We start from the raw sequence: 26,709 nt of genomic DNA, 5'->3' as shown, positions 1-26,709 counted from the left end.
TTAGAAACCAAGAATCCTTTGCCCTAAGAACTTTTAATCCCTAACCATTTCCAAATGGGTAATTCTAGGGTCAGTAAATATCCTAGCCAGTCTGTTAAAAAGGAAAGTCGTTCTGTGGTTCTTCGAGAAGCAGAGGATTCCCGGGTGCCTCAGAGGGTTCATGATGGTAGAGCTGCCCCCTGCCTCCTTAGAATCCCGGCATTGCTCAACCGAGACAAAGGGACAGCAAGCAATTGGCCTTCACGCTATTCTTGGAGATTAAAAGTAGTGAAATAATTCTTCTCCTAAAAAAAAAAAAAAGAAACCACCCATAGAATTGACTACTAGTGATTGACTACTACATTTTGTAACAGGCAGGAATGGGTTCCCTGCTAAGCTCCACATTAGCTCAGAGGGGACTCTTCCCTGGAGGCTCCAAAGTATCAATCACACCAGGCCTCAGGGCCCAGAATTGTAACCTAGGGCTTAGGGAACTTGGGTGGTGCCCGGCTTGTGTTCTTGCTCCTGAAAAATATATACTTGATTTTCATCGTAGGGAGGGCCAGGTGTTAGTGCCAGTAAGTGATTGTGAGCACAGCAGTGCTTTCCCTGGGTTTGAGAAAGCTTCCTGCATTTAGTAGCCTTATACTTTGATTGATTGATTTGCAGCAGAGCTGGGGGAGGGGTTATATACCTATGCACTATTTAGGCAAAAAGAGGGTTTATGAGAAAATTAATCCTATGAGCAAGCTTGCAGAAGAATACTGAATTGTAAAAACATTTCAGGAAACTTAATTGCTTATGTGGACGTTTTTGAGTCTTCATTATAAATACAAAGCTTTCAACACAGGTCCTCATATTCTAGATTATATCCATGTATTATAGAGGGCTCAAGGAAGAGGGCTTGACTAGCTTAAACTAGATTTAGAGTCTAGCGCTAGATTTATCATTAATTTTGGAACCAGGGATATTTGTTCTAAAAGCAGACATATAAACGTTGAAAAAAAATGTTTTAAAGTTGTTTCATAGCCTCAGTTGCTGGTTTGTGAAATGAGGGAGAGAGATTCAAACGACACCTGAGGCCTCTCTAGCTATAGAATTCCGTGATCTTGTTAACTTTTTAAAAAATATGAACATTTTCTCCTAAGGTACCTTGGCCATCACTTGACTCATCCCTTTGTTGGAACAAGGGGAGTTTTAACTGCAATTGTAGATAGTAACAGTAATAGCAATTCAAGGTAAAAAAAACCCAAAAAAGAAAAAAAGATTTTTTACTGCTAGAATTAAGAGCTTCCATAAAGCTCTTGAAAAGTTTTTAGATTAATATCACATGTTCAGAAATTCTGGATCTAGTCCTTTCTGTTTGATGTAACCTATTGTTGCTTGTGTGACTGCCCAGGACCCTCCTGCTGGGAGAATTCTATGGCATTAGTGAATTTAAAGGAAATACAAGTTATCTATGCTTTGGACATTTTCTGTGCCATTCTCAGAAATATCTGGAAAAACTATGCATTTGAAAAATGAAGACTGAGAAAAACAACTTCATCATTAGTAAATTGAATTGATGGGACCTCCCTTCCCCCCAAGAAAATCAGTTGCCCCTCATTACTCTCTGAGCCTGATGGAAAGCACTAGTAACTATTTTCCATGTCTAGTCTGCTAAGCCGAGGTCTTGATCTGGCAGAGATGTGAGAATGCTAAAAGGATGACTTAGTAACAGGCAAAACGCTTGTCAACAAGATAGATCAGAAGACAGCTTAGCATTCAAGACCTCTATTCATAGCTGCTGAACTTGAGGGCAGGGTCAGACAAAAAACTGGGCCCAGCACACACCTAGGAAGGGTTCTCATGTTTCTATCTCTCCTTACAGACTTATACAGCTGGGCCAGTGACAACTCCTCACTTGTATTTGATGCCCCCATTCTCTATAGCCCCAGCCCCTGTGTAGATTTGTGTCTTCGAGGAGCTTATGGATTTACTGTCATCCTCTTTCACTACCACCCTATAAACTGGTATAGGGCAGGGACCTTGTATTCACTGCTTTTGTATCTCCAGAGCCTAGCACAAGTGGCTGGCACAGATTAACACTTAATATATAATGATAATAAATAGCAACATTTGTTGAACACTATGTACCAGCCACTGTGCTAAGTTGTGTATTATGTATCACAGTGACATAATATAATATAATATGTAGTTGTATATAATACATATTAAAGTATATAGTATAATTATGTTATATTATTATATAATATATAATATAATATATGTATTCCAAATCACAGTATGATAATCATGTATATTACAAATAATATACAACTATATATATGGAATGTATATATGTGTGTGTATGTGTGTGCATATAGAATATACATAGTATACACACACACACATTCCAAAGCATTGGTATGAAATAGTAATACACTTACTATTATCATTTGTATTTGGTGCAATGAATGAATGAGTGATACAATATAGTGGTTAAAAGCTCAGGTTTTGAGCTTAGACTGCTTGTTTCTGAGCCCTGGTTCCAACACTTGCTAGTTGTATGACCTTGGGCAAGTTCCTTAATCTCTCCCAACCCCAGTTTCTGCACCTAGGAAATTGTAATTATAAACATATTCATCAAAAGGTGGTTGTGAGGATTAAATTAGTGCCCATAGAGGAACAAAGGATTTAGCCATGTCTGTGATTCCTGTCAATTGAATTGATAGTGATTATTCACTTCGGTGACCAGCTTGATAAGAAATTGTTGCGAATTGTAAATCTGGCAGGCACCACTGCTGCCCGCTCCCCCCCCCCCCCCCGTCTTTTGTGTTAAATGGGATGTTTGGGACTTGGAGGGCTATCAGTCGGTACTTGGTATATAGCCTATGGTTAGAAACAGAGTAGAGAATCTGAGTATGGATGGCTGGCTAAGGAAGTCAAATAGGACTTGGCGGGCTGTTGCTATTCAGGGTTCCGCTGAGGCAGAAAGCTGGCCTCCGAGTAAGCATCTGAGGGAGGGAGAGAGGGCTTCAAGGGTGAGGACCAGCTGTCTGGCATGCAGTATGAAGAGAGGGTAGGTGGAGGGTGGGGCAGGGAGCCTCAGCTTTACCAGCTCCCCAGGAACTAGGCTCTGGCAGAGGACAGAGGGGCCTTTCCAGATGTGGGAAAGTGGAAGAACACAAGCATGTTTCTCTGGTTAGTTTCTGATATTTCGACCTGGAGCCCAGAAATCCCCACATGGTCAGGTTTTATCCTATGGGCAATAAGGAAGATTCATTTTCATAAGGCCTTTGTTTGTAAACCTGTGTTTTGATGGCCCCCAAGGTTGGGCAAAATGAACCAGTTGCATCCATTTATTGAAGCCGCAGTAAAGGATTTGTAGGTGTTGCTTAGTTGAGTTAAAAAAAAAAAAAAGAGTAAAGGGACTAAGTTTAAGGAAAATCGATAACTAAGTTGACTGTCAGGAAGAAGAGACTGGGAAGTCTTTTTTTAGGGAAAGCAGCAGAGGCCCCGGCCGTTGCGTTAGAACTTACATCTGGCTGCACAATTTTGCAGTTTTCTTCCTTCCAGCAAACAGAAGCCTGAATTTGATCATTTACTATTTTGTTTTTTTTCAAAACTAGTTACACCCCAAACTTTGTTTATATTGTTTCCTGGTAGCAGAGGGGGAAAATGCATTCCCAGGGGAAGAGGAACAGAGACGATCCCTCCCAAGGCCTCCTTCATGGAGCCCAGCACCCTTCAGCAGCCGTACGCAGGCCCTGCCTGACCATCCGGAGGAGGGAGCTGCCCTTCCCTGGCTGGAATTCAGGGTTTGGTCTTCCAAACAGATCCGTGCACCACCCCTTTTATCTCAAAGACAGCTGCTTCTTTACTTCCCCAATCTTACAAACATCCTCTTCTCTCAAAGTGCCCACGGTGCTGACCACTAAGACCTTTTCTGGATTGAGGGCACACTCTGTACCAGGCACTCTGCTCATGGTTTCATTCACATTGTCTCATTGCATTCATCCAGTAGTCCTGGAAGGGAGGTAATTGTTTCCCCATTTTATGGATGAAGAAATTGAGGCCCAAAGAGATTAAATTAAAACCTGCCAGTGTCCTTAACCACTACACGATATTGCCTCCGCCTGTAGATGGCTCTTAAGTGCTCTAGAGAGAACTTTGAATTTTGTAGATGGAAATCTGTGCTTGCTGCCTGTGCTGTTCCCCCAAATAGAAATTATTAAATCATAAATGAGAGAGAGCTCATTTACAGTTTCGGGGTCTCTGTCTTAAGGTGCCTTCTCCCTACAGGCTGGAGGAAGTCTCTGTGTGACATGGTCTTTGGAATAGGGCATGTGCAGTAGTGCCAACCTGACTTGCTTTTCTTTGACTTTCATGCACAGAAATCTCAGTGTCTGAAACGTGGGGGCTACATATTGAATTTGATCAAAAACCTCCTCAACCTAAATCCCCTCATGCAGTGAAATTCAGGGGAAACTTTAACTGCCCTGTTTTACCCATTCCCTTCTCCATTCACAACGGGATGGATGGAATCATATTGGTAATTGATTCAAAATGGAACAGCTTAGAAACGTATCAGTTGCAGTGAGGAGCAATTTGTGCATTTCTAAGTACTCTTGATTTTTTCAAACTCAGCAATTGCAGCTGAAATCCCTTTGCCATGGATTGAATTTACAAAGGAAAAGATTCTGATTTCCACAGTGGCTTCTTTTTAATGCCCGGGGATTAGGTAACCGCCTTGAGGACCCACAGCAAGTACACCCGCTCTCAGAGTCGCGGCTTTAACTTTAACCTCTGAGTGACTGCTCTGATTCATTTATTTTGTAACAGCTCTATTTAGAGCAGCCTCGTTTGGTATGGGATCAGTTATTTGCAGAGATCTCTCATCCCTAGACACGCTTACACCCTGTGCTCCTTCATTCTTCTAGCATGTTCTACGTGGATGTGCCCCCAGCAGTGAGTTTCAGGGAGCTTAGTAATGGCCTTCAGGGTTTCTGGTCCACCTGTTCGCTGTCTTTCCACCACTTTTCTCCCCCTCCAAGTAACCTTCCTCTCTTAGGAAGTCTGATGTCTCTAACAGGGATTTGGAGAAAAACTACACCCCCTGATTTCAGTGTGTGGACTGTACATTAATGTGTTTCTTGGCCGTGTAACTGTAAGGTCTATCAAATTCCTGTTTGTGGTGCCCAGTGTTAGAAAAGTGGCTTTTAGAAACTAAAAAGAGAAAGATGTAAAGTCTGTCTGTTTTAAAGCTTTGCTTTTTCCGACAGCCCACCCCACTCCGTGCAGGCAACGATTGATGGGATTCAATATGCTCTTGCATCAACAGAAGCATATGAATCTCTGGGCCTATTTCCTTTCCCAAGGAACCAATGTGGAGCCAGACTCTTGAAATATAGAGTGTGGCAGAGGAGGGGATGAATGCTGCAATCTTGGATGGTGTGCTGGAGCTCACTCAAGAGATCTGTTCAATTAGAAAGGTAGATACCGCAAGATCTGAAACCAGCCAGGCCTTGGCCATTTCATTTTTCCTCCAGCATCCAGAGCCCCGGTTGCATGGCCAGTATTAATCCTGGGAACGTTAGATCCCATTTGGTGCATTACCCAGATTAGACTGTGACATCACAGAGATTTAAGGCATCTCTGTGATATTCTGACTGGGTGGTAGGTACTGCAGGAGGCGCTCCCTACAGACACAGGACAATTTAACAGCTGTAGGAATGAGCAAACAGTGAACGAAGCCCTGGCGAGAGTGTGCATGCGTGTGTGTGTGTGTGTGTGTGTGTGTGTGTGTGTGTGTAGGGGAGGGTTGGCAGGGGTGCCGAGGGGTGTTATGGAGAGCTGGGAGGAACGGTTCCCCCAGCCTGTGTGGGTGAATTGGTTCCGTATGTTAACATTTTTTTCCTTGGGGCTTGCCTACATTTTTCTTTTTCTTTGCCTGTCTGTTTTCCTGCCCAAGCTGTTAGGCCTCCGCAGCTGTGTGGCTCATTGCTGGTGAGTGTTTAGAAGGACAGATCTGACTTTATTGCAAGGGCAATTTGGGGGCATGTGTATAGGTAAACTTGTCCAGCATCTTTCATAAATTTTGAGGGATTTTTTTGGGGGGGCATCATCTCGTCAGCTTAGTACCAATCCTGTATTGCATTGGATGACCTCTATTGGAGATCAGTTATGAAATGTTTTGGAAAGCAGATGGTCCTTCATATCCCAGAAGCAGAAGGAACTGGCTGGTGTGGAAGACAGTAGATGGAGGCCAAGGAGGCAGCAGAACACAGCCGAGAGCTTGGGGTGTGGGTCCGTCAGGGTGCATGGTTCTGGCTGTGTGGCTTTGGGCAAGTGACTTCACTCTGCCTCAGTTGAGTACATGGATGCCGAGGGTACCATTACCCGCTGCAGGGCTGCCGTGGGAAATCAGTGAGACAGCAAATGCCAGGCACTTGGCACAGTGCCAGGCGCATAGAAAGTACCCAGTATTAGCATCTTTCTCCCTTGATCATACTTATCCTTTTAGTAAATTGAGAAAACGCAGAAGCTCTTCAGTATTCTTAAGAGAACTTTTTGGTGAGTGTCAGACACAGGATTGTCCCAAACTACTCTTCTTAGCTGATTTCCACTGCTGCCCCATTCAGAGCACAACCCTTCATATAGGCTGACTAATATTTTCAGTGGACACATAATTGACATATACATTGTATATACATTATATACATATACATTGCAATATGATTACCACCCTTTGTGGTGCAGAAATTTAAGATGTAGTCTCTTAGCAACTTTCAAGTATATAATACAGTGTTGTCAACTATGTTGTCAATCACAGTGCTTTGCATTAGATCTTTAGTATTTATCTTCTCACTGCAAGTTTTGTTTTCTTTGACTGATATCTCCTTGATTCCCCCTCCCCCTCCCCCCTCCCAGCCCCTGGTAACCACCATTCTACTCTGTTTCTATGAATGCAGCTTTTTTAGATTCCACATAGAAGTGAGATCATACAGGATTTGTCTTTGTCTGACTTATTTCACTCAGCATAATGCGCTCAACGTCCATTCATACTGTGGCAAATGGGAGGATTTCCTTCTTTCTCTGAGTAATACTCCACTCTATCTGTCTGTCTGTCTAACATCTTCTTTATTCATCCATTGAATGGACGCTTGTTTTCATATCTTAGCTATTGTGAATAATGCTACAGCGAACATAGAAGTGCACATATCTTTTTTTGAGATCCTGCTTTCATTTCCTTTGTACACAGGCTTTTTCATTATCCTCCATGAGTTTCTCCTGCTCCTCCTTCTGTTTGGAACACTGTCTTCCTTCTCCTCTCCTAAAATTCCTTCTGAAGAGAGCTTATCCTGCTTTCAAGATCCATCTTAAGCACTTAGTATGACGGAAATATTCCCAGATGAAAAAGGGCAATTTGATACAAATGTGAATTGACATGATGCACAGATTCAAACATGCAGAGCTCACATACGATGTGGGTATTGTGCTAATGGAAGAAAGTTCTGGAATGCCACTAGCTTTATTTCCACTTGGAGTCTGCTCTAGAGAGCTCCCCTTTCAGGGGTCTCTTTATGGTTTCCTCTCAAAATGGCGCCAGTGCCTTTCTTTCATTTTACAGTCACAAAGGAGTCTCAGTTAGATGATATTTGGCTCTCAAAGGAGTAGCCAAGATGGTGAACATACAGGGGTCCCTTGTTGGCTGCCATAGTCAGCAAGCTCCTCTTGAGAGGAGGTCTTCACCAAGTAATCTGATTAGCCCATTTCTGAGCAAGGCTTCTGTCCTGCTTTTGGCTTCGTAGAGTGGAAGGCTGCAGGCTTACCAACAGGCCAGTAGTTTGAATTTAGTCTTTCTTTCCTTGGCAGGATATGTGCCTGTTATCTTCTTATTGTCCTTGTAGATTGGTACGTACTTTTCGATTCTTGAGCAACTGATACCCATAGCCAAGGAGACAGTGCCTAACCATCTCTCTTCGTTCTCTGGCTATCTTTGCATATATGTGCGTGCACGCACACACTCACATAGTGCTTTCGCTTGTGCTTTTCTACATTTTAAAACTGGTCACTGAAGAAGGGGTAAAGTAGAAGCCTATAAAACTTAATGCTTTGTACTTTTCTTATGACACTTAACACATTTTGCCTTGAATGATAACTTTTTGGAGAGCATATTTGTTTTATAAATGGACTAGAGTGGAAAACCCTGGGACCACTGTGTCTTACTCATCTCTGAATCCCTGTTAGCTCTCTCTGAACATTTGTAAAATGGAATCGGTAGTTGTCAAACTTTAGTGATGGATTTTGTAACTGTTACAGCCACTTTGCAGATGATTTGGCTTCATGATGGTCCTAGACGCCCAGCATGAGGTGTCTGCCAATTGCCTGTAGGTGTGATCTTGGACGTGTCAATTGATGTCTCTATATTCTGGAGTCTCTCTATCTCTAATGGAGATAAGGCCACTGGATTTTAGTAAGAAGGAGAGGATATCTCATTGTACTATTAACAAGGCATTTTTGTAGCTGATTGCTGAATGCTTTCTGCATGGAGCCTATTTTGGAAGCTCTGTCCTGGTGAGGCATTAGCATTTAGAAGCACGATTAGTTTGTGGGAGTACCTCTGCCCCATCCCACCCTGTTTTTTTCAGGCCTTATGTCCATGGCGGCCTCTGTTTTCTGCCCAGCACGGGAGAAAAAGAAATGGAATAAAAGGCAATCTGAAAATCCCCAGTGCTAAACTGAAGTGCAAAAATATCTCCAAATGAAAGACAGATTGCATGAGGTTGCCCAACAAAGCAGCATAGAGTTACATTGAGCTGAAGCAGAATGACAGAAATTCTTTTGGTGGTTCCTTCCCACGAGCAGTAGGAAGATGTGAGTGAACTGACAGGAGGTCCCAGCTCAGGGCTCGGACCCAGGATGTGGGAAAAGGCAAATTGTCAGGAGGAGAAAGGAGAAAATCCTCTGAACCTTAAGGTAAGTTTTGAGCAGGGCAGGGGCCTAAGGGATGTAAGGGAGATCTGTGAGAATGCATTTTGGAACCAGCACGCTCATAAAGAATAGTCAGGGACCGAGACGTACAAAGTGCCAAGTACTTTTGGGGACCTGTCAATTACATAGAAGATCCTTAGTACTGTCCTGGGTCTGACTCAGATCATCATGGGGAAAAACAGCCTCAGTTTGCTATTTCCCTTCCACCTTTATGCCTCAGCTGGAACCTGCTTTAGAGGAAAAGGCTCTCCAGACTTGTCTTTCTTTGGGCTCTCAGCTATCGTGCCCGCAGTGGCGGCCGATCATTGGGACCAACCTGGTGTCATTATGGGTTTCCCAGGGCTCATGGCTTTCAAGCCATTATTACATTCTGAATACAGCAAAGTGGAGGCAAACTTCCATGGAAGTCAACAGACCTGAAGCTCCAAGTTGTGGGTAAAGAGAGCTTCTCTGCACTTTATATGTAAGCAAGTAGGATCATTCTGAGTCTGTCTTTCTCTGTTTGAATATCTTTGATCCTGAATCATGAGGATGCTTCTTCAAGATGAGCCTGTGGGCCCCTAAATGTTAATTGCCAACAGACTCTGGGAATTGTTCAATGTCTTGGTGTCTTCCGGGAGTTCCGCATTCCAACATAGTGCTTATTCTAGATCCTCTTTAGAAAGAGAGTATGTTTCAGAAACTCAAACTTGGGAATGGGGCACGTGACAACACACCAAGATCTATTGTAGGTCATGAAGGACCCTATTGGCACACCTCTGAAGGACAACAGGGCTCTTCAGGTGTTGTAGTGCATCCTGTGGAGTATATATTGTCCATAAGAGGTTTAAAAGTTCATTATTCATGGGGCGCCTGAGTGGCTCAGTCTGTTGGGCATCTGCCTTCACCTTGGGTCATGATCCCGGGGTCCTGGGATGGAGTCCCGCATTGGGCTCCCTGCTCAGCGGGGAGTCTGCTTCTCCCTCTCCCTCTGCTGCTCCCCCTGCTTGTGCTCTCTCTCTCTCTTTCTGTCAAATAAATAAATAAAATAAAAAAAAATAGAAGTTCATTATTCATGCACTGGCATCCTGATTCTTTTTTTAAAAATTCAATTAGCCAACATATAGTACATCATTGGTTTTTGATAAAATGTTCAATGATACACTAGTTGCATGTAACACCCAGTGCTCATCACAACACGTGCCCTCCTTAATGGCATCCTGATCCTTTTTATTTTTTTAAGATTTATTTATTTATTTGACAGAGAGCGAGAGAGGGAACATAAGCAGGGGGAGTGGGAGAGGGAGAAGCAGGCTTCCCGCTGAGCAGGGAGCCTGATGTGGGGCTCGATCCCAGGACCCTGGGATCATGACCTGAGCCGAAGGCAGATGCTTAATGACTGAGCCATCCAGGCACTCCTGGCATCCTGATTCTTAACTAAACCTTAAGGTCTCTCATGGTCTAGACGATCAGGAGCAATTAACCACAGATAGTAACTCCAGAAGGTCACTGCCTTGTAGTCCTTGTGATAATCACACAGATTGATCTCCTTTCTTTTCTATTTCACCAAGATGTGGGGTGGAGGAGAGGATGATAGGATCTTGAGCTGTAAGGTGAGGGGAAAGACCTCTCCTTCGAGAGGGAGTGAGCACCTTTGTCCAGGATGCTAAAGAACTTAGTACAGATACCCTGGGGAAAGAGACGCTCTGACCATTGTGCCAGTTGCCTTTCATGACTTGCAAAGCTTCTCTTTAACCCAGATCTTGTTAACAGTCCCTGGTAAGTGATGCAGTGGTTATTATACCTGGGCTATTCTGTCTTAGGGAAATTCTGTCTTTATATGTAAAACAAACCAACCAACCAACCCTGAAGTGCCTGGTACTCAAGATAGAGTTTGAGGCCCGGTATCTTTGTCTGGAAGGGGCTCTGGACAAACAGAGAAGCTCCCTGTGCCTGACTCAGGGGCTGTGTTCATTGCAAACCTGAATCCAACATCCACATCATACATTCTCTTTAGATGGGAAGTGTGGCCCCAACACCCTTTTTCAGAAGCCCAAACCGGAGCCACCAGCCCCTCAAACTAGTTGCTATGCTTAGAGCTTCTGGGTCTTTCCTTCCTCATGTAGCAGCGTCAACAAAACAGCCTGTTTACCTCTGAGTGCAAAATAGTATCACACCAATTCTTCTGATATCTGAGTAAACCCTGTAAATAAATTTCTACTTAACTTTAACCAGTGGGATTTATAATTAGGTGCTGCTATACCTTACTCTGGAGTATGTGAATTTTTGCCAAGTGGGTAATAGAATTTCTGGATGATAAACTTACTTTTCAAGGTACAAAGGTTGTTTGCTCTTTTTAGTATTCTAGAGTGAAATGCTATGCAGAACAACAACAAAAAATCCATTGATAAAGTGAAGGCAAATTCCTATCACGTCAGTAATACCAGGTTTTCATGTATCAAATTTGTTAAAAGTAAGTCTTATCTTCCTGTAACAGATTCTATATTTTTGTTGGGGCTGGAAAATGGACCCATTTTGTATATTTGATGACTTGGATTTCACCTCCTGCATTGGCCAAGCTCACAGATTCCATGTATTACTGCCTGAAAATGAAAGGGTCCTGTTTCAGGGAATTTCTTTTTTTTTTTTTTTAAGATTTTATTTATTTATTTGAGAGAGAGAGAGTAAGAGAGAGTATGAGAGGGGAGAGGGTCAGAGGGAGAAGCAGACTCCCCACTGAGCGGGGAGCCCGATGCGGGACTCGATCCCGGGACTCCAGGATCATGACCTGAGCCGAAGGCAGTCGCTTAACCAACTGAGCCACCCAGGCGCCTTCAGGGAATTTCTTAAAGAAAAATTCAAAATACTTCACAAGGGTGAATTTCAAAAACATTGCTTACGTTATGCTTAGGGAATGGGCCCTAATTCCATTTTCGGGTTAGAATACTGAATGGAGTCTTTTTTTAAACATTTAAATTCAATTAGCCAACATATAGAACGTCATTATTTTCAGAGGTAGAGTTCAGTGCTTCATTAGTTGCATATAACACCCGGTGCTCATCACATCACGTGCCTTCCTTCATGCCCATCCCCCAGTGACCCCATCCCTCCACTCCCGACCCCTCCAGCAACCCTCAATTTCGGAAAGTCTTCTTACAAGGGAAAAATGTCAGGCACGTCCTAGTGGCGGGCAACTGGCAGTCCAGGTAAATCATCTGCCCTCTCCATACCCTTACTTCTCCCCGCAAATGGGCGAGAAGACGGCGTGGCACCCAGCTGTCTTTCAGAGGTAGTGGAAAATAGCTTCATCTGGCAGAAACAGGCTCTGGTTACTATTATCGTTCTCTTTCAGACAACTAAACATTTTATTAGGAAACTTTCTCAACATGGAGTCCTCCCGAGCCCTCCTTCACCTTGATCACTGTTCTTGCTGTACTTGTCCACTATCTCTTTTCTCTTTTTTGCTGGAGCATTTTATTTAATTTATTCATTCATTCATTAAAAGATTTTATTTATTTATTAGAGAGAGAGAGCGAGCGAGAGAGAACAAGCACAAGCAGGGCGAGAGGCAGAGGGAGAGAGAAAGGGAGAAGCCGACTCTCCACTGAGCAGGGAGACCGATGTGGGGCTCAATCTCATGACCCTGGGATCATGACCTGAGCCGAAGGCAGATGTTTCACCAACTGAGCCACCCCCAGGTGCCCCTGGGTGGAGCATTTTAAAGCAAACCTCAGGCTTTCTGGCATTTTACCAAAGTACTTCAGTACTTGAGTAGACCTGCAAAAAGGGTCATCTGCTGACCTAGATAAAATGACATCATCACATAATACGATCAATACTGATTCCTTGATATCATCTTAGTCAATCCACTCAAATTTCCTTGATTTGTTCAAAAACTGTTAAGCCCTCACGGCCAACTTTTCTGCCCTGATTTTGCCCACCTGTTTTGCTTTTTTTCTAAGGATGCCACACACCAAACAAAAGTCTGTACTAGGCTGACTGCCCGATATATCTGAAGGGTGCATTTCTAGGACGGATTCTGAGGCCCCAGCATGGCTGACTTTTTTTTTTTTTTTAACATATAATGTATTATTTGTTCCAGAGGTACAGGTCTGTGATTCAACAGTCTTACACAATTCACAGCGCTCACCATAGCACATACCCTCCCTAATGTCCATCACCCAGCCACCCCATCCCTCTCACCCCCTCCAATCCAGCAACCCTCAGTTTGTTTCCTGAGATTAAGAGTCTCTTATGGTTTGTCTCCCTCTCTGGTTTTGTCTTGTTTCATTTTTCCCTCCCTTCCCCTATGATCCTGCCTTGTTTCTCAAATTGGATGGTTGACTTCTTTTAGGAGATCTGAACCAGGAGGAGGTGGTGAAGTCTGTGTTTTGGAAAAGTCTTCAGATGATTTTGATAGGCAACCAGGTTTGGAAACCACTGTTCTCTACCACTGTGTTTTCCTTAGGAATGCCCAGGAGTTGATGGACTGGTCAGTGCACATTTGACATATGACAAGAATTTTCTGGAATCTATATTTTTAAGACTATTGTTCTACTAGCACCCAAATAAATGTCATATCTGAGAACACCTGTTATTGTAATAACATCAGAAAATCACTTTTTGTTTTAATAGGAGTGACAAGTGGCTATTGAAATAATATGGACCTGTAAGTAATATCTGATTACAGGCTCCCTAGGCAAATAAGGCTCAGGATGTTTTTCTGGTTGTGGCAAATACAACTTGTTGTTTTATAGAGGTCATGGAAAATGAAACTCCTTCAGGGTTTTCATATTGGCAGTAGAGTATCATTCTGGAAGGGAATTAAATTAGAATTAAATTTAATTTTATGCAGGTTAATTCAGGGAGCTCAGCCCAACATTTGCAACTCTTAGAATGAAATTTAGTCCCGAATGGAACACCAGGTTGAATAAAACACAAGTTTAAAAGTGAAACATTTGGTTAACCTTTCCTTTTGTCTACACGGCTCTAGAAAACTGCTTGGTGTGTTTTATCTTCTACTTCTCAGTCTGCTTCTCTTAACTGATGCATGGGATCCACCGAGTTAGCAGGAGGATTATAGCTATGTTTTTCAGGCACATGGAGAACATAAAACCTGAACTTGGTGGTGAACTTATTATTTGAAGTTATCTTGATTAAAATATTGCCTAGTAATGCTGCTCCTTGCAGTCATTTCTTTCTTTTTTAAAAAAGATTTTATTTATTTGAGAGAGAGAGAGCTCGGGAGCATGGGGGGGAGGGGCAGAGGGAGAGGAAGAAGCAGGCTCCCCGCTGAGCAGGGAGCCTGACGTGGGGCTCCATCCCAGGACCCTGGGATCATGACCTGAGCCAAAGTCAGACGCTTAACTGACTGAGCCACTCAGGTGTCCCCATTTTTTAAATTTTTACCCAGTGTTCCTATGACTGTGAAATCTGAAATGACCACCTGTGATAGGGTCATTTTTGGTCCTTTAGTTTTGTGATTGTTCGAGGAGAGCCTTGACTAAATCAGAATGATACTAAAGAAATATGTTGGTTAATATTCTGTTACAAAGATTATTGCTAATCTCTATTGGGTTCCTTACCAAATACATGTGCAGTGTAGTGAGTAGTTGTCATTAGTCCATATACCTTGGTATTTGGTTTGTCTGTATTTGAAGGTTGATACTGTGAGTATCACAAGGTCAACCTTTTTGTTTTTCTCCTGTGGCACTGTGCTTGTACCTCTAATAAAATATAGTAGTGATGATATGGGGGTACAATCATTTGTTCATGTATTTCCTTGACTAATCTTGGTATCGTCTATAAGTCAGGAGTCTGGCTTCTCTGGCTCTGTAGATCCAGTCCTCACACCACCCTGCCTTTCAATAAGTGCTCAATTTATGTGTGTGGCAATTAATGAATGAAATCATTCATTTTGTGGGTTTTGTGAGTATGACTGACTGCTTTGACTGAACCAACAGACTGCACAATGTAGTCAAATTGCTGGCTTTTCACCAAAAACATCACTTGTGGAATACTGCTAATATTTTACATGTGTATAGAAGTTTATTTTCTCAAAGCATTGTCCGTCCTAGTATGAAAATTCATGATAATCTCTTGATTCTCTCAAAACCACACAGAATGGAGCCACCAGTTATCTTCTTTTAGGGGTGGGAAAGCAGATGAAGACACGTTGCCCCAAATCATAGCCAAGGATGAGTAGAGCTCCGGGATAGGCCTCTGGATCTCCTGTGAACATTGTCCCCCACCAGCCTCAGTCCACCGTGCTTCCCTTATGCCGGAGAGGGTGTTCTGGAGGCAGGCAGAATATTGTTTTACACTGTGAGGGCCACTGAGTGTGCAGCGGGGTTTCCTCTAGTTCTATAGGCAGCTGGCTGAGGGCAGGTGGTAGTGATGTGGAGGGTTTCCTTCCCTCTTTTTGAGGAGCCAGTGTTTCTGGACCAAAATGTCTACCTGTATGTTTCCTCAGCTGCTGCCCTGTAGTCCCAGGAGCACCTGCACTATTTGTTAAATCCCTGCTGAAGGACAGAGATCATCAGGTACCTCCTTCTGGGGATGGGTCTCTGGTTACCTCTAGACATGTTGACTCTCTGTCTGCTTTGCAAGTGTGTTTGTAGGTGTTCCCCTGAAAGACTTGAAATCAAAGTCTGAGAATCACGGGATAGGTTCTATTCTTCTTTTCCCCTTAAAGTACCAGTATCTGGGTCTGATCATGCTGACCTGCAAGATTCCATTCTCTAATAGGCTGTGACAGTTGTGACTTACTCTCCTCTTTTATTTATAAATTAAAAAAAAATGCTCAGATAATTTGTACATACATAGCACAAAAAGTAATTACTGAAAAGCATAAAGTGAAAAGTAATCTCCCATCCCTGGTCCCCTAGTTTATGATCCCAGGATCTGTCACCATTACCAGTGTCTTTTGCATCATTTCAGATAGATGCAGGATGCATACAAGTCATTTTATGAATGGTATGTATAAATCATTATGTATAAGTACGTACATATGCAAATATGCAAACCTTTAAAATTAAAACACTAATTGTGGCATAATGCACATAACTTTGGACTTTATGACTTTAGTTTTGAATTGTTATACTAGTGAGCATTAAATGGGCATACTTAGGAGTTCCCCTCCCTGCTGTTTAAAGGACACATAGTATTCCACAGTGTGGGTCTATCATAGGTTTTATTGAACTTATGTTAAGGGACTTTTAGGTTGTTTTCAGTCATTTGCTTCTATAAATATAGCTCCATAATTATTTTGGGTCACCCTTGCAATAGCATTTATAGAATAAATTCTAGAAGTAGAGTTGTATAGTTGAAGTTACAGCATTTAACATTTTGATAGGTGTTCCAAAATTGCCCTCCCCAAAAGGTGCAATTTACGCTTCCACCCACTGGGTATGACAGCCTATTTTCCCACCCGCTTGCCAACAATATATTAGAAAATGTTTCCATCTTCACTAACTAATATCCTTATCTTTGAAAAATGTTTGCAAATTGATATTGTCATAAATTCTCTTCAGCTCTGCCCACCGCCCCCCCCCCCCCCCGACTTCCCAATTTTTTCCAGGTACAGAGCTTAAGTTTATAGGTCTATAGGGCAATTCCTTCTTCCCTTTAAACAGGCATAGGGTTTTGTTTAATCTCTCAGGCTTCCCTGCTCCTCCATTTACTACCAATCATTACTTTAACTTATTCTTTTAGGATCCTGGGGTGCAAGTCGTCAGTGCCGGAGGCTTTCAAGGTGTTGAGTAAATAAGAAATGGCAGCAAACATTTCTTGTTAGTGAGGGAGAGAATAAAAGGCATGTCACTCAGGGTTTCTGGGTGCAACTTTGGTTCAATTATCTTCAGATGTTTAAAATCAAGGCTGTTTCCAGACCATTTCAAAGAACAGCAGGGCAGCCTGCTGAGAACTGTGTGAAATGAACACCCTGTTACAACTAATTAGTGTTACTGTTTTCCTTGCAGTTGGGAGTGAGAGGAAATATATGAAGGGTGTTTATCCCTTCCTGTAGTAGGAAAGAATTGGGACCCCTGGAAAAGCCTGGAGGGGGACCAAGGGCAAGATTCCTACACGACTATCCCCCTTTGCCCAAAGAATGGCTGCGAGCAGTCATGATCCATGGTGCTTATTCAATCCCTGTGCTGTGCTTTCTTTGACCCATGCACTAGCTCTTCAGGTTGTTTTTACAAGAGCCGTAAGACAAATAGTCCATTCAACTAAATTTAACAAGTATTTATTGAACACTTACAGCGTGCAGATGAGTAAGGAACAGTCCCTGCCCTAAGGACTTTAAAATTTAGGCACAAGGAATAAATGACTAGGTATTTGGAATTCCTGCAAGATTTTTGAGGAGCACAGTGATGAGCTTAGACTGGGTTTCAGTTGTGACTCTGTCTTTTACTGGCTCTGCACACTCCAGGCAGGTGGCTTAACTTCTTCTTACTTCAATGTCCTTACTTATAAAGGTTGAAGAATTACGTAAAGTCGTCCGTAGTTAGGGATCAGTTCATGTTAGCACGTCATCAGGACTGTGCCTTAGGAAGATTCATGTGACTGTAGCAAATAAGATGATAAAGTGTGGGCTGGGGAAAGAGAAGGATGGGGAGATCGGAGTTGAGTCAGGACAGGTCAGTCTGCGCGGCAGTGACAGACAAACCCTGAGTCACGCTCCTTTGTCCTAGCAAACATGGCTGCCTCGTCCCAACTCGTGCAAACGTCCGGACTGCTCTACAGCACAAAAGCACTCCCCCCAAGGTCAGCAGAGGGGACAGATCACACTCTTGTCATAGCGGTAGTTCATTCACTCAAGCATGAACCTCGCAGACAGGCTACTAGGTGCTGGGAGGCAGAAAGGCGGATAAACACAGTGCCTGCTCTCAAGAAGACAGATGCGTCAACAGAGAAATGTAACACAGGTGACGAGTACTCCCATGGAGCGTGTGCAGAGTCTGTGGGAGCACGGAGCAAGGGCACCTGACTCCCTGGGCTGGGAGGGAGCCGAGAGGTTGTTCGTAGTTTCTCGATTCCCTCCAGGTGTCCCAGAAGCAGAGCCTGGATGAAAGATGCGTGAATTCCTTGTGCTTGTGGAGCTACCCCTCTCCCGAGCTGCCCGCCCAGTCCACGCCACTGCCACCCCACTTCTTCTGCTCTAGCCTCTGCGGGGACTGCTGCCTGCAGGTCTCTGGCTAAGGCTGCCCAGTGCCCATGACAGCAGCGGTAACAAATTGTTCCTCCCTCACACTGACAGGATAGGTTGGCCCAAGCCCAGGATGATTAAATTGCCCTTCGAGCCCCTGCTGTGTGGACCAGACCTCGGTTCCAGCCGGCCCTCCCCCCTTCAAAGCCATGAGTAGCAAACATTTGATTGAGTCAGGGTGGCCACTTGTCCCTGTTTCCTCACGCCTGCTCAGCTTTGGAACACAAAGGCCTGATCCTGAGGGAAACTGCCGGCTCACACGCTAGCCTGCTTGGGAGGCTGTGTCACGTCCCGTAAATTACGAGCCTGTGCGTCCTGCCCTGGCCTGCGTTCCCGCGGTCCTTGCCTTCATTCTCCAATTTGGGCTCCTGGTCATCTGGTGCTGTTGTGCAAACTCTGGTGTTTTTTGGAACTGGCTCCCTCTTTTGGGGGTCCTGGGGTGCTGGTAGCTGCGGACACCAAAGCCTGGAGGAGCTCCATCACTGCATCTGGTCACCCACATCGGTCACCTCGAAGGCTGGATGAGGGAGCTGGCTGGTGGCAAGTGTGGTGAGGAGCTACAGATGTTCTCTGCATCTGATTTGCATCGTTGTTTCCATCCAGTTGCAAAAATGCGCTGGGCTCTGGAAACCAGAGTTTCCTGGTGTGAATCAGATGGAACCAGGACTGTGTGGAAGGTGGTAGGTTTTCCACTGCAGGCCTATGGAGTGTACTTGGGTGGAAAGTCACGTCAGGCCCAACAACGGCAAGATGGAGAGGCCACCAAAAGCAGAGGCCGAAATAGCGGAGGGGGTCCCCCCCATCCCGCCTTACTCAAACCCACCAGCTCCTGCCAGACCTTTCCCTCCCTCGCTCTGCCTCTCCTCTTTCTCTTCTTTGTTTTTCTTTCTCTCTCCAAGTTTTGTTTTGCTCCAGGGACTCCTCAGCTGGCTTGCAGGGCTGCAGTTGGCTTGATAATCTTGGAGTTGCTGCGTCTTTTTTTGGAGTGCAGGAGAGTTGCAGAGAAAGCTGGTCTCCTCCAAGGATTTCTCCTCTCTGGGAAGCCACAGGAAACATGCCTCTCTGTTCCACCCCGAGGCAATATAATCCAGGTGTTTCTTCTACAAGGAGGAGAAATTGGCTCCTAACTCAAGTTTTATTCAGGGTGTTTTTGGAAATGTTGAATTTGTTGCAGATATTTGTGCTTATTCCGGTTTTGAAGTCAGATTTCATCTCTTTCTCACTTGGGCTGTAGGTAGCTCTCGTCGCACACTGAACGGAGTTCATTCTCTACTGGAGAATGATGAATTAGGAACCTGGCGATGGACTGACACCGTTCTGCAGAGCACAGCTCGGCCTTTTGCTGGTGCTCAGAGTGGCAGGGCGATTTTAGGAGATGGCTAAAACACATAGCAATGGAAACAGGTGTTGCTGCCACCGTAATTCCAGGAAGGGCTTGGCCCAGCTTGGCAGCGATGGCGTGTCTTTTCCAGCTCCAGAGACTGGAGCCCCCGTGGTGCTGACAGAGGTCAGGTTCTGGAAATATCAAGGACCATGATCTCTCAGGCACCAGCCCGAGACACCTCATACATTTCATGTTCGGATGCAGGAGCGCACCTGGCAGACCACAGCTTTCTGCCTTCCAGCAGGGAGAGCTGATGGTTTCTTGCACAGATGTTCTATAAATACTCGCTCTTATGTGCCTGAAAGCTTTCTGGCAGCCGGGAGAGTGATACCTTCCCGGCCCAGCACTCCGAGGCGGGAGGACTCAGCAAGGTAAATATGGGAAGCCCCTAGCCCAGCTCCTGGTGGGGAGCAGACGTGCTTCATTGTCAGCCTTCCTTCCTCCGTTCCAACCAGCTCCTCTTCATTCCTACCTTACCCCCTCCAGGGAAGTTACCAGAACCTGCGTTTACTTTCCCATTATGTGTATATGTAGAAGGGAAGACGTTCTACTCTTTGATGACTGGTAGGACTTCTCCTCTCTGAGGGAGCTTCCCTGTTAAGTCGTATAAGTAATACCGGGGCCACTAATCCTTATCTTCTACTCCCCCTCCCCCACATCAACTTGCCATCTCACTTACTGTTCCAACCTCTATCTTGGGGCGAGACATCTGTTTAATATTTTCCTTCTTTGGAACCAGACGAGGCAGGGCTGGCCAGGTGAAATTGGCAGGGAGTTGGTGAGCACCTCAACATTGCCTAACAAGGCAAGACATTGGCAGAACCCAGGCCAGGAACCACAGGCATTTGGCTACTTTGCTGCGGGAGGGCAGGCTGCTGGTGAAAGGTGAGGATGTTGTGGGGGGAGCAGGGTTCAGCCCTAGCCTGTGTTTCCCAGGGCAGGGCCAGCCCTCGGGTGAGGCAACGCTTACCTCGCTATCAAGGTAAGTAATGTTTTAGTGCAATATTAAACTAATCAAATTTAATATGAAAAAAATCCACAGTGAGCTAAGTATCAAAATATTGAGGTGACAGTAATACTGATCTTGTCTGTCTTAGTCAACTTGGGCCGCCACAACAGAGTACAGATTGGGCGGCTTAAACAACAGACATTTATTTCTGTCAGCTCGGGAGGCTGGAAGTCCAATATTAAGGTCCAGCGGAGTCAGTTTCTGGTGAGAGCTCTTTTCCTGGCTTGCAGATAGCTGCCCTCTCCCTGTGTCTGCATATGGTGGAAAAAGAAGGAGAGAGACAGAGACAGAGAGCATGCACACCAGTGAGAGAGTGCACTCTGGTGTCCCTTCCTAAAAGGGCACTAATCCCATTATGAGGGCCCCATCCTCATGACCTCCTTTAGCTCTAATTATTTCTCCAAGTCCCATTTCCAAATACCATCACGTTGGGGGTTAAAGCTTTAGCATACAAATTGTAGGGGGACACAAACATTCAGTCCGTAACACTGTCTTTATTTAATAGTTTGGTATTTTGTTCATCACTGAGTTTTGTATTAATTTTTATTTTTAAAAATATTGCATTAAAATATTGTGTATTTTGATTACTGAAGTTTTCGGTGCTGCCTTCAATGTTGCCTTACTCACCTCATCCTTGTCCTGGCCCTGCTCTAGGGAAACTCCCAACTCCTGGATCTGGGGAAGGGGCACTGAGTCAAGGCATCACCCTGAGCTAAAGGTCGATCACTCATTGGATTGGTCCAATGCTGACCAAATTCTTCATTTCCTTTTTCTTCCTTGATTAGTGCCAAGGGGAGGGTTGCATTTTCAACACTTAATTATTTCTATTGTTCCACAGGACTTTGCATTTCATCCAATACTGCAATAATTAGTTAAATATAATGTTCCATAATCAAATCTAATTTTTTAAAGATTTTATTTATTTATTTGAGAGAAAGAGAGCATGAGTGGGGGTTGTAGAGGGAGAGGGACAAGCAGACTCCCTGCTGATCAGGGAGCCCAATGCAGAGCTGGATCCCAGGACCCCGAGTTCAGGACCTGAGCCAAAGGCAGAGGCTTAACCAACTGAGCCACCCAGGTGCCCCAGTCAAATCTAATTTTAAAAATTTCTCATATGAATGGAGGTAGTGAGGAACCAGAGAACCCATTCTTGAATCTTTAGCTTTATTAGGCAAACCTTTGCTGTAACTTCTGAAATTTTGGTATGTCTGCAGCTTTAATCTAATTTTAAAGACTATAAGTGTCTTTTTAGCTCTCAGATAATGTGACTTTTTCCAAAGTCTTTTTTTTTTTTTTTAAGATTTTATTTATTTGACAGAGAAAGACGCAGCGAGAGAGGGAACACAAGCAGGGGGATTGGGAAAGGGAGAAGCAGGCTTCCTGCGGAGCAGGGAGCCCGATGCGGGGCTCGATCCCAGGACCCTGGGACCATGACCTGAGCCGAAGGCAGAGACTTAACGACTGAGCCACCCAGGCGCCCCTCCAAAGTCTTTTTGATCGTTTCTCCAAATTAAATATTTTTTAACTTTTGATTTTGATACAATATCAAATTTACAGGAATGTTATAGGAACTATACAAAAGATTTCTGTCCGTATACCCTTTACTCAGTTTCACTGATTGTTTATATTTTGCCTCATTTGTTTTCTTTTTCTCTCTTTGTGTATACATGCACACACATATATGTATGAACACACACATGAGCACACACATGTATGAACACACATTTATATATGAACACATAATACATACGAGCACATGCACACACATACATGTACGTATTATATATATATACGCACATGCATACATATAAATATATAATTGTTTTCTGAAACACTTGTTAGTAAATTGGAGACCTCGTCGTTGATATAATCTGTTATATAACCCACAGTCCATATTCAATTTTCACCATTTGTCCTAATGTTCGTTACAGCTATTCCTTTTTCCTTGGATCTAATCCAAGATCATGCATCACATTTGGTTGTCAAATTCCTTTAATCTCCTTTAATCTGGAACAGTTCCTCAGCCTTTCCTTGTCTTTCTTGACCTTGTTAGTTTTTGAAGAGCCCAGTTATTTTGTAGCCTGTTCCTAAATTTGGTTTGTCTGATGTTTTCTCATGTTTAGATTCAGGTTATGCATCTTTGGCAGGAATACCACAGGGTGATGTATCCTCAGTTTACCATCTCAAAAGCCCATGATAGTGGTTTATCCCAATTTTGGTGATGTTGACTTCCTTTTTTTTTTTTTTTTTGAGAAGACATCACCCAGCTGCATTTTTTTCTCTCCTGTTTTTTTTTCTCCCACTTGTATTGAGATTTCATTGACATATAACATTGTGTACATTTTAGGCGTACAATGTGATAATTTGATATATGACTATATTGTGAAATAATTGCCACAATAGGGTTAGTTGCACCATCTTGGTGATAGTCCCTTCGGTCACTTGGTTAAGGTAGCACCAGACAGTTCTCTCCACCGTAAAGTTAGTTTGTTCTCCTTTGAAATTAATAATTTATAGAGAGTTATTTTGAGACTGTGTGTTTTGTTCCTAATCAAACTTTCACCCACTTGTTTAAGCATCCATTGATGATTGTTTTCCGTTTTCATTTAGTTCACAGTATTAAAAAAATTCTCCTGAGATTTCTTCTTTGATTTATGTGTTGTTTGGAAGTGTGTTGTTTACTTCCCAAGGATTTGGGGATTTTTCAGCTCTCTTTCTGTTATTGATTTTTAGTTTAGTCCCATTGTGGTGTGTGAGCAGACACTGTCGGGGGAGGGGAGTATTCTGGAGTGCCCTGTGATGGGGGCACAGGTGAGCCTGTGTTCTTGGACCATGAACTTCACCGGTTCCTCTCGGGTTCCTCCTCCCTCCCACGTGGTTGGGACAGGATGGCTGGAGTGGGGCCAGAGCTGGGTAGTTCCCTTCCCCAGGTAGGTTAGCCTCTGGAAAATAGTTTCTTCTGAGGGCGGGCTTTGTTGAGAAGAGAATGTTGTGGCATATTTCAGAATGGTTCCTTGTTTGCTCCCCAGATTGGAAACACGAGGGGATTTTTCTCTGCTAGTTGCTATGAAGAGCTCCTTGTAGAGCTCCTGGAGGTAAAAGTCACCCAAGTGTGGGAGCCCCCTAGGACCGAGTCCCCCTGGAGTTTCTAATTCTCATACTTGTCCAGATTGAGCCTCTAGCAATTTGTCAATTATAATCAGGTTTTCTGACCCTGGCACCATTCCTGCAGGGGTTTGTGCTCATGGGTTTCTGCTCCAGTAAGTAATGAGTCTCAGTATCTGCCTCTCTCTTCAGTTCTGGGGAGGGGGAGTAGTTTACCCTGTGACCTCATTTCTCTGACACATCCAAGTTTGTTCAGGTTTTTAGTTGTTGTTAAGATGGAGTGATGACTTCTAAGATCCTTACATGCTGGAACCAGAAACGGGAAGTCCATTGATGATGATATATATATATATATATATTGATATATATATATATATTTTTTAAAGATTTATTTATTTATTTATTTGACAGAGACAGAGAGTGCACAGACAGGCAGAGTGGCAGGCAGAGGGAGAGGGAGAAGCAGGCTCCCCTCTGAGCAGGGAGCCCAACGTGGGGCTCGATCCCAGGACCCTGAGATCATGACCTGAGCCAAAGGCAGCTGCTGAACCGACTGAGCCACCCAGGCGCCCCGAAGATGATGATATTTTTATCTCTATCATTCCTTCTGCATTTATTAGTTGACCTTCTAGTGCGAGGAAGAGCTTTTCTTTTTTATTAGTTAATTAAGTAAAATATTTATGTATTTATGCATTTATTTAAATGGACTCATGGACTTACAGGTTCCTATATCATTTAATGGATTATAACCTGTTCTTATTTATTTTGATACTCAGATCACTCCTGACTTGGCCAGTGGAAGTCTTTTCCAATTAGCTCTTGTATGCTTTGACATGTTCCCATTTTTCTTTGAGCACTTTCTTACTTTCTGATGCAACAAGATGTTCCAGGCTTGTCTTGTACTTTTCCTGCCCCAGCCCTAGAACAATATAATTAAATTGTAATACATTAACTACACTTTCTTTTTTGGAGAGGTTATTCTAGCTGAAGATAGAGTTTGGATTCCATGTTATTTGTTATGTTCATTGTACTACACACCATATTGTGTATGTGACGTCATCAACATTTCCAATGAAAAGGTGTGATCAGTTAGTCTTTGAATCCATTGTTCTGCTTTGGTTTAGCATTTCAGGTCTGGGTATGATTTGCACAGGTGCATTGATGTATCATTTTGATTTAGGTAATTGCTTTATTTGAGTGTGTTTGTTAAGAACTGCGATTAAAACCCCCCAGTTAACTCAGTGTATCTAGTGACGGTTGGTTCTGTGCTTAGTCCTTGTTAGATTCTCTAGAGCATAAAATACGGTTCTTGCTCCCAAATAGTTTATATTCTAGTAGGGAAGGGAAGAAGAGCCTACATTAAGCCATGGCAAATGCCACATGAAGGTGTATAAATCATCACTGCATTATCTGGGTGCCAACAGTAAGTCTGTACCAACTCTTATGGATGAGATTGGAGAAGGCAAGCAAGACCCCACAGCTCATAACCATTAGGACAGGAAGTCTTTGCAGACGTAGGATGAACTCTGCACATTTGCCTTGCCTAGAAAGATGAACTGTTTCATAGATGACCTTTTAAACCTGGGCTATAAATCTCAGTGGGACGCACATAGGGAAGAGTGGGCTGTTGTAACCAAGTCTTGGGTCTCACTGAATTTCCACACAGAAGCATTCCTTGGAACCTAGAGCAGGGTAATGGAGTTAAAGTAGGAAAGCACGGCCTTATGACATTCTCTGCCTTTATTCAACTCCTGATTATCCTAGAGCAGGGAGCTCTGAGTCTTTGTAAAATTGCTCTTGTGAGTGATGTTGCTAGACTCTTGCAGAAAGGATATTACCTAGCAGAAAAGCATGCCAAGGTTTTTTTCAGGCCCAGTAATTTTATATCTCCATTCTGTCTACACTCTAGGTTGTAAATGCCTTGCAGGCAGGGCCCTGCATTATCCGTATTGGCATCTCCCATTGTATGTGCATAGGAGTTATTCATTGATTGTTTTTCTGAAACAACTGCAACTGCCTTGGGATGTGTGACATGGGAGATACAGAGATGAGATTTGTTGAGTTGTGTAAATTTAAAGCTTTTTAGTGTGTGTGTGTTAGGTTAGCCTTGTGGCCCTGGAGTGGCTCTAGGCTTTCCCTTGTAGAAGCAAAATCACTATAGCAGTTCCAGACCTCACTTCTCCTAAAAAAAATTTTTTTTTTTTTACCACATCGTTCCTTATTTAAAAAGCAGATGGCCTTTTAAAAGAAAGGGGCTCCTATATATTGAAAAGTCTCTTTTAAATAAAAATAAAACTATGACCTTGATGATCTTCAGTGTTGAACTATAGGCGAACTTAGAACAAGAGGGGCCTTCCTGGCAATCCTAAGATGAAAGCATGTAGATGACTCCTTTGCTACCATGAAGATGGATCCTGGAGAGATGGTTTACATTCTTTATGCTCCCTTCTTGGGCCTTACTCTTGGGTCCAGTGAAGCCTGAAGCTTGGTATCTTATAATTCTTCCAGCCAAGGAGGCACTTGGGATTCTGCCTTCTAAGGGGTAGGGGTAGGTTCTGGCAGAACTCCAAGGCTCTACTGAATAAGGAGCTATCAAATCATGCAGCACTCACAGCTGGGATGCCCATGTGCATCAACTTTGGAAACCAGCAGTTGGATAAAGGAAATCCCCCAACCTGAAATGAATATCGGCTTGAGTTATTAAGCCCAGAAATATTTCCTGTCTTTGAGATTTGCTGGTAGGCCATGCTTGCCTTAAGTGAAAGGGTCAGATTTTCCCGTAAGCACTTGAGCTCTCTTGCTATTTTGGGTAATCACCTCTCCACACACATATGCTTAATCAGGAGCTGGAGCATAGGGAGTTTCACCGACTTTGTCCTGTGCTGCATTAGGATCCCTTCCTTGGCCAGGTGAGGGCTCTTGATGAGTTTGCCCCCTTCTGTGATCATGTTGTAGGGCTTTTGATTAGACATTGTTGTTTGTAATACATCCCCATGTTAACAGGCATTCCTCCAAGTGACGACAAGATCTGGCTTGCAGTGGATGATGGCTCTCCCCTGGGATCTC

At 43.6% G+C, this 26,709-nt stretch overlaps 1 protein-coding gene across 4 annotated transcripts in view; it reads left to right on the top strand.

Moving 5' to 3' along the window:
- The window catches only part of TBX15 (T-box transcription factor 15), a 101,915-nt gene that overhangs the window by 8,200 nt on the left and 67,006 nt on the right, over positions 1-26,709 (top strand). The window contains exon 1 of one of the 4 annotated variants that reach the window (XM_081815791.1): positions 13,191-15,476. The exons of 2 other annotated variants lie outside the window; for them this stretch is intronic. The gene's annotated coding sequence lies outside the window, so the exon portion shown is untranslated. Of the gene's footprint in view, positions 1-13,190; positions 15,477-17,964; positions 19,901-26,709 lie in introns of those variants that run through there. One more of the 4 variants, XM_081815793.1, reaches the window with a different exon arrangement.

The sequence above is a fragment of the Leptonychotes weddellii genome, chromosome 4 (assembly GCF_054177405.1).
Source record: "Leptonychotes weddellii isolate Sample4059 chromosome 4, ASM5417740v2, whole genome shotgun sequence".
In the NCBI taxonomy this organism is placed as follows: Eukaryota; Metazoa; Chordata; class Mammalia; order Carnivora; family Phocidae; genus Leptonychotes; species Leptonychotes weddellii.
Note: the sequence above shows the minus strand (reverse complement) of the source record. Positions and strands in the feature narration are given on the sequence as shown.